Genomic DNA, 14,262 nt, shown 5'->3' with positions numbered 1-14,262 from the left:
CATTGAGTGGGTGATGCTATCTAACTATCTCATCCTCTGCCACCCTCTTTTCCTTTTGCCTTCAATCTGTCCCAGCATCAGGGTCTTTTCTAATGAGTCAGCTCTTCACAACAGGTGGCCAAAGTATTGGATCTTCATTGATGCTTCAGCATCAGTCCTTCCAATGAGTATTTCAGGACTGATTTCCTTTAGGACTGACTGGTTTCATTTTGCTGTCCAAGGTATTCTCAAGAGTCTTCTCTAGCACCACAATTCAAAAGCATCAATTCTTTGGTGCTCAGCCTTCTTTCCGGTCCAACTCTCAAAGAAACAGAATTTACTAATTATTTGCAGCTAATAGCACTCCTAATTGATGTATAATTTATAGGATGTTTGAGTGGATTAAATAGGTACTATATGTAAAGCACTTTGAATAACAATTGTTCTATAACAAATGCTTGATAAGTGGTAGTTATCATTATTACTCTTGTTATTGTACTTGAGAACATGTGCAATTATATATTTTATGTAAATTCCTAAAAGAGCAACTTCTGGGTTGCAGAGTATGTGCTAGTCAAATTATAACATGTGTCACAAATTTATACTCTTTACAGAAGTTATATCAAATCAATATGAGAGTATCAGTTTCTACACCTTTGCCAATATGTATACTCAAAATTTCCTAATGTTTGGGTAAAATTTTTATTGTTAATTTATGTTTAATTTTAAGTAAGGTTAACCATCTTTCTTTAATTGATAAGCCATTTGTACTGTAATCTGTGTATTCATGATCTTCACCCTGTCTTTTACTGAATTTTCAGAACTCTGTATACATAAAGGAAATCATCCCTCTGTTATGGCATACAAATCATGCTGGTCAAAATGGCTGCCATCAAAAAGTCTACAAACAATAAATGCTAGAGAAGGTGTGGAGAAAAGGGTACCCTCTTACCCTGTTGGTGGGAATGCAAACTAGTACAGCCACTATGGAGAACAGTGTGGAGATTCCTTAAAAAACTGGAAACAGAACTGCCATACAACCCAGCAATCCCACTGCTAGGCATACACACTGAGGAAACCAGAATTGAGAGAGACACGTGTACCCCAATGTTCACTGCAGCACTGTTTACAATAGCCAGGACATAGAAGCAACCTAGATGTCCATCAGCAGATGAATAGATAAGGAAGTTGTGGTACATATACACAATGGAGTATTACTCAGCTATAAAAATGTGCATTTGAGTCAGTTCTAATTAGGTGGATGAAACTGGAGCCTATTTTACAGAATAAATAAGTCAGAAAGAGAAACACCAATACAGTATATTAACACATATATATGGAATTTGGAAAGACAGTTAACAATGACCCTATATGCAAGACAGCAAAAGAGACATAAAGAATGGACTTTTGTACTCTGTGGGAGAAGGTGAGGGTAGGACGATATGAGAGAATAGCATTGAAATATGTATATCACCATATGTAAAATAGATCAGACCAAGTTCAGTGCATGAAGCAGGGCACTCAAGGCTGGTGTGCTGGGACAACCCAGAGGGATGGGGTGGGGACGGAAGTGGGTGGGGGGGTTCAGGTTGGGTTGACACCTGTACACCCATGGCTGATTCATGTCAATGTATGGCAAAACCACCACAGTATTGTAAAGTAGTTAGCCTCCAATTAAAATAAATTAATTAATTAAAAAAACATTTTTGTCATGTGAGGACTTTTAATTTTTCTAATTAAATTTATCAGTCATCACATCTGTGCTTATGAAACCTTTCCCACTCCCAAGTTTGTAAACAACAACAACAAAAAAACTCCCACAAAATTTATGATCCCATATGTTCTTCTAATACTTTCATTTTTAAAAAACATTTGACTGGTGGATCCATTTGTATTTAGTAACAGATGTAGCTTTATTCTTTTGCAGCTGGCTGGCCACTTTCTCACTACCATTTTATTGGACAAGTCCTGTTTTTCACTGATTTTTAACATTAAAGTTATCATATACCAAGTTTTCTATATGTATTTGGAATTGTACTCTATATTATTTTATTTTTTTGTTTGTATATAATGTGCTGCTGCTGCTGCTGCTGCTAAGTCGCTTCAGTGGTGTCCGACTCTGTGCGACCCCATAGACGGCAGCCCACCAGGCCCCCCTGTCCCTGGGACTCTCCAGGCAAGAACACTGGAGTGGGTTGCCATTTCCTTCTCCAATGCATGAAAGTGAAAAGGGAAAGTGAAGTCGCTCAGTTGTGTCTGATTCCCAGCGACCCCATGGACTGCAGCCTACCAGGCTCCTCCGTCCATGGGATTTTCCAGCAAGAGTACTGGAGTGGGGTAGTACCAAATTATTTAACGTGGAAATACTTTTATACAACAATGGAGTTATACCTCACTTACAATTTCTATTTTCCTGGCTATTTCCATGTGTTCAGTTTGCCATGAGGACTTTAGATTCTAATTTAAAATATTCCATTGGTATTTTAATTTGGATTCTATCCAATTCACTAATTTGAAAATTGACATCTTAATAATGCTAAGATCTCCTGTTCAAGGGTAAGGTATGCCCTTTTTGTTCCTCAATAGTTTTGACAGATCATGTTGATTTCTTGTTAAGTTTATTCCTAATAATTTTTGTTGTTATTTAGAAGGGTATCTTTTCTTTTTTTATATTCTAAACTTCTGTGTATCTGTGTGTGTATCTAGGGAAGTTGAATGATAGTCTCCTATGCTTTCTTAAACAGAATGTGCCTAATATAATTAACTTTTTCTTTTAACACAAATTGCTACTATTGTATAGAATATTGTGACTAATGTGATTACTTATGGTTACATAAGTATCCTTACAGATTTTAGAAGATGATGGATCAAATCTTTATAAGTATGGGAAGGAAAGACTGCATAATTCAATACCAAAATTGAACAAAGATAGCTTTGTCATTTATGAATTCTATTGCTAAAATAAAAATTAATCTTTGAAATTTAAATTCAGAAGCCTTCTACTGTATTTCCTTAATTCTAAGCTATCCATTTACATTTTAATGTTTTTGAAATTGAGAAGCACCTATAGTCCATTATGTATATCTTACATAGTAATGTTTCTTTTTCTCTTTGAAAGGTTCTTTATTGTAATAATTGATGGCCTCTAAGAATTGAGAAAATACTATAATATTACATTATAACTGTGAAGGCTCTTCCCTCCTCCTCTAGGAAACCAAGGATGGTTTGGTATATTTATTAATATGATTAATTACATTTGTTGTTCAAAGGATACAGTGTATAAATTTACTGAGATGTTGAAAAGTTTGTGTAAAATTTAAGGACTTCTCATTTTTTAAAAAAGCAATAACATATTAGGTAAAGAATAACACTTCATTAGCATCATAAAGATATCTATCTCAAACCAACCATCACCATAATTTTCATAAAAGACAAATATTACATCCAAGTCAGAATAAAGAAATTAAATCCTTCTGTCACTGCACAGAATAAGTTTTTCTATGAAAGTGAACGTTGCTCAGTTGTTTCTGACTCTTTGGGACCCTGTGAACTACAGAGTCCATGGAATTCTCCAGGCCAGAATACTGGAGTGGGTAGCCTTTCCCTTCTCGAGGGGATCTTCCCAACCCAGGGATTGAACCCAGGTCTCCTGCATTACAGATGGATTTTTTACCAACTGAGCTATCAGGGAAGCCCAAATTTTCCTATAAATGCTAGCTTAAGTATTGTATCAAAAAAGGTATAAATGTTCCAAAGGAAGAGAATATGCACTGTTTTTTAGATATATTCTTTCTCTTTTTGAATTAAATTTTAAAAGATATTAAAAAAAATAGGAAATGTAAAAATCATAAACTTCCTTGTATTCTTGTAACCTCTAGTTCAAAGCTGAAGCAGAAAAAGTACTGTTCATGACAACACTAACAATGTTAAAACATAGGAAAAAACTAAGAATGAGTAGGATCAAGCGGAAGAAAATTATAAAACTCTGCTAAAGGATATAAAAACAACTTCAATAGCAGGGGAATCATGTTGCTTCTTTAGAAATCCTAAATATGTCAATATGTACAGAGATACTCAGAATCTACAAATATTTCATAGATTTCCATTCTTAATTCTGCTGTTAAGGCTTAAAAGCTTACTACTCAGTTGACCTGTTATCATTTATTTATGCTCACCCATTTTTGCCTATAAATGTTATCAGCATTACTTTTATACTTCCATCTTTTGCCTTTCACCAGAGGAGGACAAATCAAACTGCATATTTTTTCCAGCGCTCTGATCTATTGCAGAGGTTCGACATATTCTAGTGTTTGGAGTAGCACAGTATGTAGAGTAGTTCTGACATTCAGTAAACAGGTAACCAAGAGAGTACCTTGTTGATGTCTTGTTTTCAATATGGCAGCTTGATACTCTCTGGGGTTACAGGCATTACATAGGGCATTCTTTATGTCCTAATAGTTGTAGCTGTTCTCTTTTCTTGCCTCTTGTCACTCACTATTTTCCACTGTCAAGAATGTCTATTCATTCCCATGCCTGTCTGCGTTTCTAATTGACATTACCATCCACGATCACCGTCCTTCTCCACGTGTTTTGTAGCTGTTTGCAGGCTTAACATTTCATCAGGAGGCTCTTCCCATCCACGAGCCAGCTTTTATTAGTAGCATTTGGTGCTGGGAACCTTTTTTGCTGACAAAAGATTTTTAAACGTTTTTCTAGTGGTTTTTGAGCTTGAAAAATTTCTTGAAGTCTCACTATTATGCCGCTGCTGCTGCTAAGTTGCTTCAGTCGTGTCCGACTCTGTGCGACCCCATAGACAGAAGCCCACTAGGCTCCACCGTCCCTGGGATTCTCCAGGCAAGAACACTGGAGTGGGTTGCCATTTCCTTCTCCAATGCATGAAAGTGAAAAGTGAAAGTGAAGTCTCTCAGTTGTGTCCGACTCTTAGCGACCCCATGGACTGCAGCCCACCAGGCTCCTCCGTCCATGGGATTTTCCAGGCAAGAGTACTTGAGTGGGGTGCCATTGCCTTCTCCATTATAGAAGGCTCAATTCTGGACAGCATATGCTCACATGGAATTGTCCTTACAGATAAGGATTTTATTACAAATAGAATCGATGCATCCATTGATATCTGGACTTAATTTGAAAATAATTTAAAGATAAAAACTAATAATGCATGAGAGGAGCAGAGAAACTAACATTTTCTAGCAAGAAAGGTTTTAGGCAAGATGTTAGACACTTTATATAGTCAGTTCATGTTATTCATGGTAGTTATACTCTATAAAGTCACCACAAACAAAGTCCTAGAGAATATTGAACCATTGCTCATCAAGTAAACATAGGGTTAGGTTCCTGTGAGCCTGTCACAACGTCAATGGATCAATATATGACCTTGTTATATGTGTGTGTTTTTGTTCAAACGCACCTTATTCACTATATATTTGTCAATGTTCATGGATTCATTAACATTGAATTCATGGCCAACAGCAGAGCTCATGCTTGAGTGAAGCTTATCGAATACACGCATTTTCTCTAGAATGCACACGACAGCCTGCTTGCACTTGGGAACACCACACAGCACTGTGCTTGGGGGCCCTTTTGTGAAATAGTGAAATTACCGACAAAGAGCAAAAAATGTAAAACAAACAAACAAAACATGGCACTAAATAGGCCATGAAAGGACAACTGTTTCCAGTCAGAAGGTTGAAAATGAAAAGGCAGAGTATAGTCTTGTCTAACTTCAGCTGGGAATGCAACTCAAAATTTTCATCACCCTGCATGTCCACAATTAACCAGGAAAATGCCACAAGTGTTGATTTTGGAATAACAAATAAATTTTGGCAAGTAGGGTAATTTACAATTACTGAATCTGGGAATAGTGAGGATCAATTGTACTTGAATATTCATTTAACTTTTAAAAGAGCTCTCCAAGATAAACCTTGGTATCCCTAACTTATAAATGAGAAAGCTGAGATATTGAGACACTTTGAAATAGAGAATTTCAAGAACACATTAAAAATTTGCAGAGCTTTGCTTATTTAATCCTAAGACTTCTGTCCTTACTACAATGCTTCTTTCAGACTTTTGCAACATTTAAAATAATGGGCATGGTCACTTTAATATGATATTGATCCATGCAATTTTCCTGGACTTCTTATAATCTTATTTAAGACACTAGTAAATATAGAAACAATACCTATGCACATAATATTCCCTGTTAGGTTCCTGATTTTCTGTTCAGAAAGATTTAAGAATATACTTATGAACAATCAGGGATTACAACAGTGATTCTCAACCCTGGCTTCACATCAGAATCCCCTAGGAAGTGAAATAAAAAAACATGAACACCCAAATCCCACCTTGGGCCAATTAATTAGATTCTCTGTGGGTGAGGACTAGGCATCTGTAATGTATTTAAAAGCATCCTAAGGTATTTAAATGTGCAGCCAGGTTTAGCTCCATTGATTTGCAAGGGATGTGTTACCATTGAAGCCCATTCACTCCTACATCTCAATAAAGGGGTCATGCAAGTTATATAGAGAAGGGTAAAGATCCAACATATAATGAAAAACTGACTGAACAGTGGTGTGAATGGTAATCTAACACCACTGACTTAAAGGGAAAGAGGATGAGTCTCCCAATTTGGAGAGGAAAAGTTATCATCATCCTTTTTTTCTTCCTCATTTTAGGTTAGGCCAATACTCATTTTGTGGGACTTTGGTAGAAGATTTATAGTCACATCAATATTATCTATATGGAAGATAAAATTCCAAATCATTGTGAATGCCCAAGGGCAGATATCCTATTTCTTTCACCACTGAATTTTCAGAGCCTAGTTACTGTTCAGTTCAGTTCAGTTCAGTCGCTCAGTCATGTCCAACTCCTTGAGACCCCATGAATCGCAGCATGCCAGGCCTCCCTGTCCATCACCAACTCCCGGAGTTCACTCAGACCCATGTCCATCGAGTCAGTGATGCCATCCAGCCATCTCATCCTCTGTCGTCCCCTTCTCCTCCTGCCCCCAATCCCTCCCAGCATCAGAGTCTTTTCCAATGAGTCAACTCTTTGCATGAGGTGGCCAAAGTACTGGAGTTTCAGCTTTAGCATCATTCCTTCCAAAGAACACCCAGGGCTGATCTCCTTCAGAATGGACTGGTTGGATCTCCTTGTAGTCCGAGGGACTCTCAAGAGTCTTCTCCAACACCACAGTTCAAAACCATCAATTCTTCGGCACTCAGCCTTCTTCACAGTCCAACTCTCACATCCATACGTGACCACAGGAAAAACCATAGCCTTGACTAGATGAACCTTTGTTGGCAAAGTAATGTCTCTGCTTTTCAATATGCTATCTAGGTTGGACATAACTTTCCTTCCAAGGAGTAAGCGTCTTTTAATTTCATGGCTGCAGTAACCATCTGCAGTGATTTTGGAGCCCCCCAAAATAAAGTCTGACACTGTTTCCACTGTTTCCCCATCTATTTCCCATGAAGTGATTGGGTACCTGGAACAATATAAGTAAATCTCATTAATTATGTGTTGAATGTATCAACGGTGCCTTATGTTGATTTAGGAATGGATGAGGCATTCTTAATTCTTGATTAATTCTCCATTTTTCATGGATAAGCATGTCTTCTGTGTACATGCAGGCCCTCTGTGTGGTTGTTTACTGTAAAAGTGAAAAGTGTTAGTCGTTTAGTCGTGTCCAACTCTTTGCGACCCGATGGATTGCACCCCTCCAGGCTCCTCTGTCCATGGGATTCTCCAGGCAAGAATACTGGAGTGAGCAACCATTCTCTTCTCCAGGGGAAACTTCCTGACCCAGGGATTGAATCTCGGTCTCCCATGGCAGGCATTTTTTTTTTTTTTTTTACCATCTGAACCACCACAGAACCATTTACTATGAATACAAAATAATTAAAAATCCAAACAAACAAGGAACTTACATTACTGTTGTGTAGACAAGGCATAGAAAATACTGGTAATGCACATTAAATAACTATTTTCAATGCACCTCATTGAATCACAAAGACAATAATTACTGCTTTGGGGAGAGGGTTTAGGCAAAGCTCTGCAGAGGCACTGAGTCTCTAAGTGGCTGCTGGAGAACCTTCAGGCTCTGTATAGAAAAGAGCAGGTCCGTCAAAGGAACATTCAGCACGTTAAGGAGCCGCCGGTGGCATCAACTCTATTCTCATCAGGCTTTGCTGTGAAGGTGCTGGCATTTTTTCTAAAGTTTGGGAAAAGCGCACAGGTTCTAGGGAACAAGTACCAGCAGTTGATTTTCTCTGCTTTTTGTGCCTTTTTATTTTCATCGTCTATTTGAAGAGTCTCTATTATTCCTGTGGAGTCCAGTTTCTTTTTATGTGCAGATTCCATCGCACATTAAGAATGCTTACATGTGAATAGCTTCAGGTTACAGTTCTATTTAAAGGTTTTCTATGTAAAGCCTTGATTTAAGAAAATTTCTCATTATCTTGCATTTTCCTTGTAAACCGATCTTCCCTCAGTTCTATCTTGCCAGGTGTATGGGCATGTTTATCTTCTAAGAAGACAAGTATTTTTATCATACCCTTTCCTAGCCAAGAGAACTAGGAGTATTAAGTATGCACACGGGGTACATCTACCAGGGTTCTTGAGTTTTTGGCACCACAAACTTTATGTACAAGGAGTACTAGGCTTCTGTATGTTTCAATATTTAAATAATTTTGGTTACTGTAACTGAATGCTGATTTAATTTAAAATCAGGTTTATTATAGCTGGACTGAAGCCTCCCCCCCTCCCCCAAGTACTTCCATTCATTGGTGGGCAACAGTATTATGGTGAAAATCTAACTCTGAAGCAAATCAGAGACCAAAAATGACCACTTCCTTTAATAAATGAGACACCAATGAGCCAACTGAATCTCTGAATCTTTGTTTGGGCCTTGCTTTCTTGTGAGATGAGTGGGACACAAGCAACATGTAAAATTTTATTATTATTATCATTATTTTAATACTACATGCCATAAGAGTACAGTCTCTGCTTGGAGAGGACCAAAGAATGCCCAAGAAGGACTTTTGTGTAAATACGACTCAGAAAGTACTCAGTATTATCTAGCTACATAATTCCGTAGTTACATTTTTAACACTCCCTGGAAAGTGGAGAGGGGTGGGGATTTTGAAGAAGAGAAGCGGGGAGCCGGGGGTGGAGAGGGGGACTGGGGAATTCCAGAGACTAGCACAGACTTCAAAGTCCTATTCCTGCTAATCTCATAATGTCCTTGAGCTCCCCCACAAACAGCTGCAGTTGTTAGTAAAACTTTTCTTAACTCTTCACATACTAGTCCTCTGCAAGCTCAAAAAATCCCCAGAAAGGAAAACAATATGTTTTGGTTTTTGTTCTTCTCTCTTATCTTAGAAGCATTCACTCACTCAATATTAAACTGAGTGAAGTGCCTATGTGCAAGGCACTGTTTGAAAAGAGTAGAGAATTCCAAATGAATTCTTTCCTGACCACCAGGAATTAAAATTTCCTAGTGAAGGTAGAGCAGAATACAATGTCAGGGACAAAAAAAAAAGGGATTCAGGAAACAAAGTTATGAAAAGTAAGAGTAGGAGGGGATCGCCACCAACCTGAGAAATTAGGGCAGTGCTCTAGTATTTAACCAGCCCATTCCTGACAGGCACACAAACTTCTCATCCTCCAAGATCCGTTCAGGCAGAGGCAAGATGCAGTGGCTGCAAAGCACAAGGGAGTGACTGGTACCGCTGGGCTGAAGGCAGGGTCACACAGGGTGGCGGTGCTTGATGAAGTTGAGCAGGGACGTGAGTTTGGGATCTAACTGTGCAGCCTGATGATGTCTTTCTCATTAAGGAGAACATAATCAGAGACTTTATTGTGGCCCGGTGGCTAAGACTCTGTGTTCCCAGTACAGGGGGCCTGGGTTTGATCCCTGGTCTGGGAACTAGATCCCACATGGTGCAACGAAAGATCCTGCATGCCGCAACTAAGACCTGGAGCAGTCAATTAGGTAAATAAATAATACAATGAAATTAACTTTTTTAGAAAGAAGCAGTAAATAATCAAGGGGACACTTTAGGAAAATGATTACCTTGTTGATGTGAGCTATTGTTTGGAGACAGGAAAATAGGAGCATACAATGAAGGCTGGGGGTTGAGAGTGATCATCCTATACATTTCTACAGAAATTTACCTTTTATGAAATGCTTTCACATTTATCTCACTAGACTCAGAGAATTTCGCACCTCTTTTGGCAAAACCAGAACTATAGGCTTCCAGGTTTCTTTCAAGTCACCACAGTCCCAACCGTTTCTTTAGGGCTCACATCCTTGAACTGAGATGGTGGCAATAGGAAAAAGAGGAAATGAATAGAAAAGAGATGGTAAAGGACAAACATCCAGGTCTTGGTGACAGATCTGAAGAGCATGGTACAAAGGGCAAGAGGATAATCTAGACTCCAACTCCTGACTTCTATGAGGCTTATACTAATGATTTTCCACTTTTCTGAATTCCTGAAACACATTATCCAAAGCAAGCAATCAGTTTTTTCCTTACCAATATGTTCTCTATCTGTTTATTTTTCTTTTTTTTTAACATGTTTATTTATTTTGGCGGTGCTGAGTCTTTGTGGCAGCACACAGGTTCTCTCTAGTTGCAGAGCACAGGATCAAGGGTGTTCGGGCTCGGGAGGTGCGGTTCTCGGCCCTCTCTAGTTGCACCACAGCATGTAGGATCTTAGTTCTCCGACCAAGAATTGAACTCACGTCAGCCTGGAAGGTGGATTCTTAACCACTGGACCACCAGGGAAGTGCCTCTAATTGCTTCTTGAGTCTTAGTCTTTCATCTCCATGTCTTTAAGTGCCTAAATGTGAGACATTATTAGTAGTTTATTTTCACTGTACTCCTCATATCAAGTACCAGGGAAGTACAAATATGTTTGTTAGATACTCCTCTATCAAGCACTTGAAATATAACTGCTTTAGGTGATTGTTTAGCAAAACATGTATATCTTAGAAGAGAGAAGGAGAATATAAAATAATACCACTGATGAATAGGTTAGTAAATTGTCGATGTATGGTTTTTTCCCAAGATCTAAAAAAAAAGTAATGTTTGTGTACTACTCATTCATCTATCAGTACCTCATAATTTCCTTTCCTGGAAGTATTAATGGTGAAGATTAACTTTTTTTGTTAAACAAAGCTTGTGTTGTAATGTGTTTTGGATGATGTTTATTCATTTAACAAACATTAATGGGTATCTCCTATGATATAGGTACTGACCTATGGAAATGAACCAGCACTTTGAAACCTTAGCCCTTCATGGGGGTAGAGGAGAGGGTTTCCTCGAAACCAGATACCAAGGCAAGGGGTCCTAATGTGAAACAACTGGAATTGGCACTGTCAATAGTATATCAGAAATTGTGAAGTTGATTTTTTTTTCTTCTTTTTGGTCAGATCTTGCTAATTAACTATTTCTTCACACTTAATACATTTGGGGAAAGCTGCTACATAGCTAAAGTCACTATAACCACAGAACAACAAATGAAAAGGATAAAGTACTGAACAGCAAGAAAAATGCATTTCACCCTCGTAAGAATGTAAGTGAAAAATTGAATATAAACAGATACAGTCATCATCTTTTACAAATATGACACCTCCATAATATCTCCCCAATATAAACACTTTGGAGTTTTCATATATTCAAGAAGGAACAGTATCACCAGTACATATGAAACACTTCTGACGAAAGGATAAAGCAAAAACATCTAATTCTGAACACATTTCAGTGTGGTGTTATAATGATATTACACTATAGTGATGGCAGAGAGGCTCTGATAGTACCCATTTGCATCCCATATGAAAAAACAAACCCAAGGTCACTTTAAAAAAAATTCTACAAGCCACATACTAAAAAAGGATTTTCTTGGACAGGTCTACTTTATAATACAGTTTAACTCAAGTGTTATGTGAACTACAAATGAAGACTTAAAAGTTTTGCATGCATGTGTGTGTGCTCAGTCACGTGTCTCTTTGCGAAACCATGGACTGCAGCCCATCAGGCTCTTCTGTCCATGGGATTGTCCAGGCAAGAATACTGGAGTGGGTTGCCATGCCCTCCTCCAGGGATCTTCCCAACCCAGGGATTGAACTCACATCCCCTGAATCTCCTGCACTGCAGGTGGATTCTTTACCCCTGAAGCACTTGGGAAGCTCCTTAAAAGGTTTAGGTGCTACTAAACACCATCAATACAGATAACAGTATATCAGAAAATGTGTAGGACACACAAGATGCAAAATTGCTGAGATGAACATCAGAAAGCATGCAAAATCCAGTAGGTAACATGGGAAGAATATATAGTAGAAGCAGGAGGTCTGACCTAGAAGATCTACTGAGAAATTAAGATTGAAAATAGAGGCAGGGCATGGGAACATCCTGAGTGATTGCCTGACTCTAGAACATTTCTGATCTGCCAAGATTTATAACGTGAAGTTTAAAGATCATAACCAGTCCAGTCATGAGTGGATTAGGATCCAGAAAAATTTCCACTGGTAGAAGCTTTCTGAGGGCAGGATTTGTCTATTTTGTGTTCATGCCCCATTAATTAAAGCTCACTAAGTTTTTGATCATTTATTGGTTTACATACATTAAAGGAAAAAGAAAATGGACCTTTACCCCTTTACATCATTAAGGTAAAGCTATTGCTGAAAGTTATTAATAAGATCAGAAATAAGAAGACAGCTTACAGATGACTACAAACATTCACTAGCAAGTAGTAAAAAAAGAACAGATATAAACATTGAGTGCTCTGATGAATCAATGACACAGTATGATCAGTATTAACTTCAGATATTTAAAGTTCCTTCTTAGAACATGTCAGCAAATTGGAATGCCATTTTCCTGTTTTCCTGCTGCTGCTAAGTCACTTCAGTCGTGTCCAACTCTGTGCAACCCCTTAGGCGGCAGCCCACCAGGCTCTGCCGTCCCTGGGATTATCCAGGCAAGAACACTGGAGTGGGTTGCCATTTCCTTCTCCAATGCATGAAAGTGAAAAGTGAAAGTGAAGTCACTCAGTCGTGTCTGATCTTAGAGACCCCATGGACTGCAGCCTACCAGGCTCCTCCATCCATGGGATTTTCCAGGCAAGAGTACTGGAGTGGGTTGCCATTGCCTTCTCCTCCCGTTTCCCAGGGAAGTACAATTTGAACAGACTTGAGAAGCAGCAGAGTAAGAGAAATACCATTCTAATCCTGAACCCTGCACTTAGCTAGCAACTTAACATTGTGCAGGTCAGTTAAATTGACGCTAGAATCTTCTTCCCAAGATTGCTGGGGGGACCTGCCACCAGCTGCATCACATGTCACTGGCACATCACAGGTGCTCTGGATATGTTACCTGTGCTGGTGACTGTGGCTGAGAAGGGACACCAGGGACCAATAACGTGGCTCCCAGCCTTTGTTTTATTACCTGGGATGGTAAGCAGCCTTATTCACAAGAGATACTTTCAGCATAGCCCATACTTTTTCTTGTAACGTTTCTTTAACTGGGACTCCTCTGGTGGAGAAGGAAGTTTTCAGAGTACACTATCATCCCTCTCTCTTTCGTTATGGAAACTACCTACAGGGGCTATTGTGTGGCACTATCTTGGAAAAGTTGTAGGGATTTGGCTTCTATGAAAGTGAACTGCCATCTGTTGGTGCTGCAGGCATTTGCACAAGGAAGAGTAGCGGCCCTTTCTTTTGATGACTTGTGGCTGCCTATCCTGTTTTCCCCTCTGCTTTTCTGAAGGTTTCTGGGTGAAGCCTTTCTGTACAGGCCACTTTGACTGGTGTTGGATAGTTGTTCTCTTGTCTGCTGATAATGTTCTGATGCCTCAGTGCAGCTCAGCTTTGAATGAGTCAGTGTGGTCTCTGTCTGGCATTCATTTTTAGCACATTTGCCCCACAGATAGATCTCTGAGATGTGTCTCTTCCCTCTATCTGGCTCTATGTTTCTGTTTAAGTGACACATAAAGCCTTGTATCTAATTCTTTATATCTAAGCTCTTCCATAGCCTTTCTCTTCCTTATGCCATTGAGACAGCCACAAAGAGCTACAGGGATGACCATTTATTCCGATTAATAAATGGGTTCTTCATGTCAATATTAAAAATATATGTTAAAATAGGCCCACTCAAAGTACAAACACATGTACACTCATTTACATGCAGATATACATAGAGTCATACATAAATACACATGTAGATGTATTTTATATACATGTATATATCATTGATATTGACATGTTAA

This window comes from Bos grunniens, chromosome 10, assembly GCF_055505025.1.
Source record: "Bos grunniens cultivar Pamir isolate PY7600 chromosome 10, Bosgru_T2T1.0, whole genome shotgun sequence".
Taxonomy (NCBI): Eukaryota; Metazoa; Chordata; class Mammalia; order Artiodactyla; family Bovidae; genus Bos; species Bos grunniens.
Note: the sequence above shows the minus strand (reverse complement) of the source record.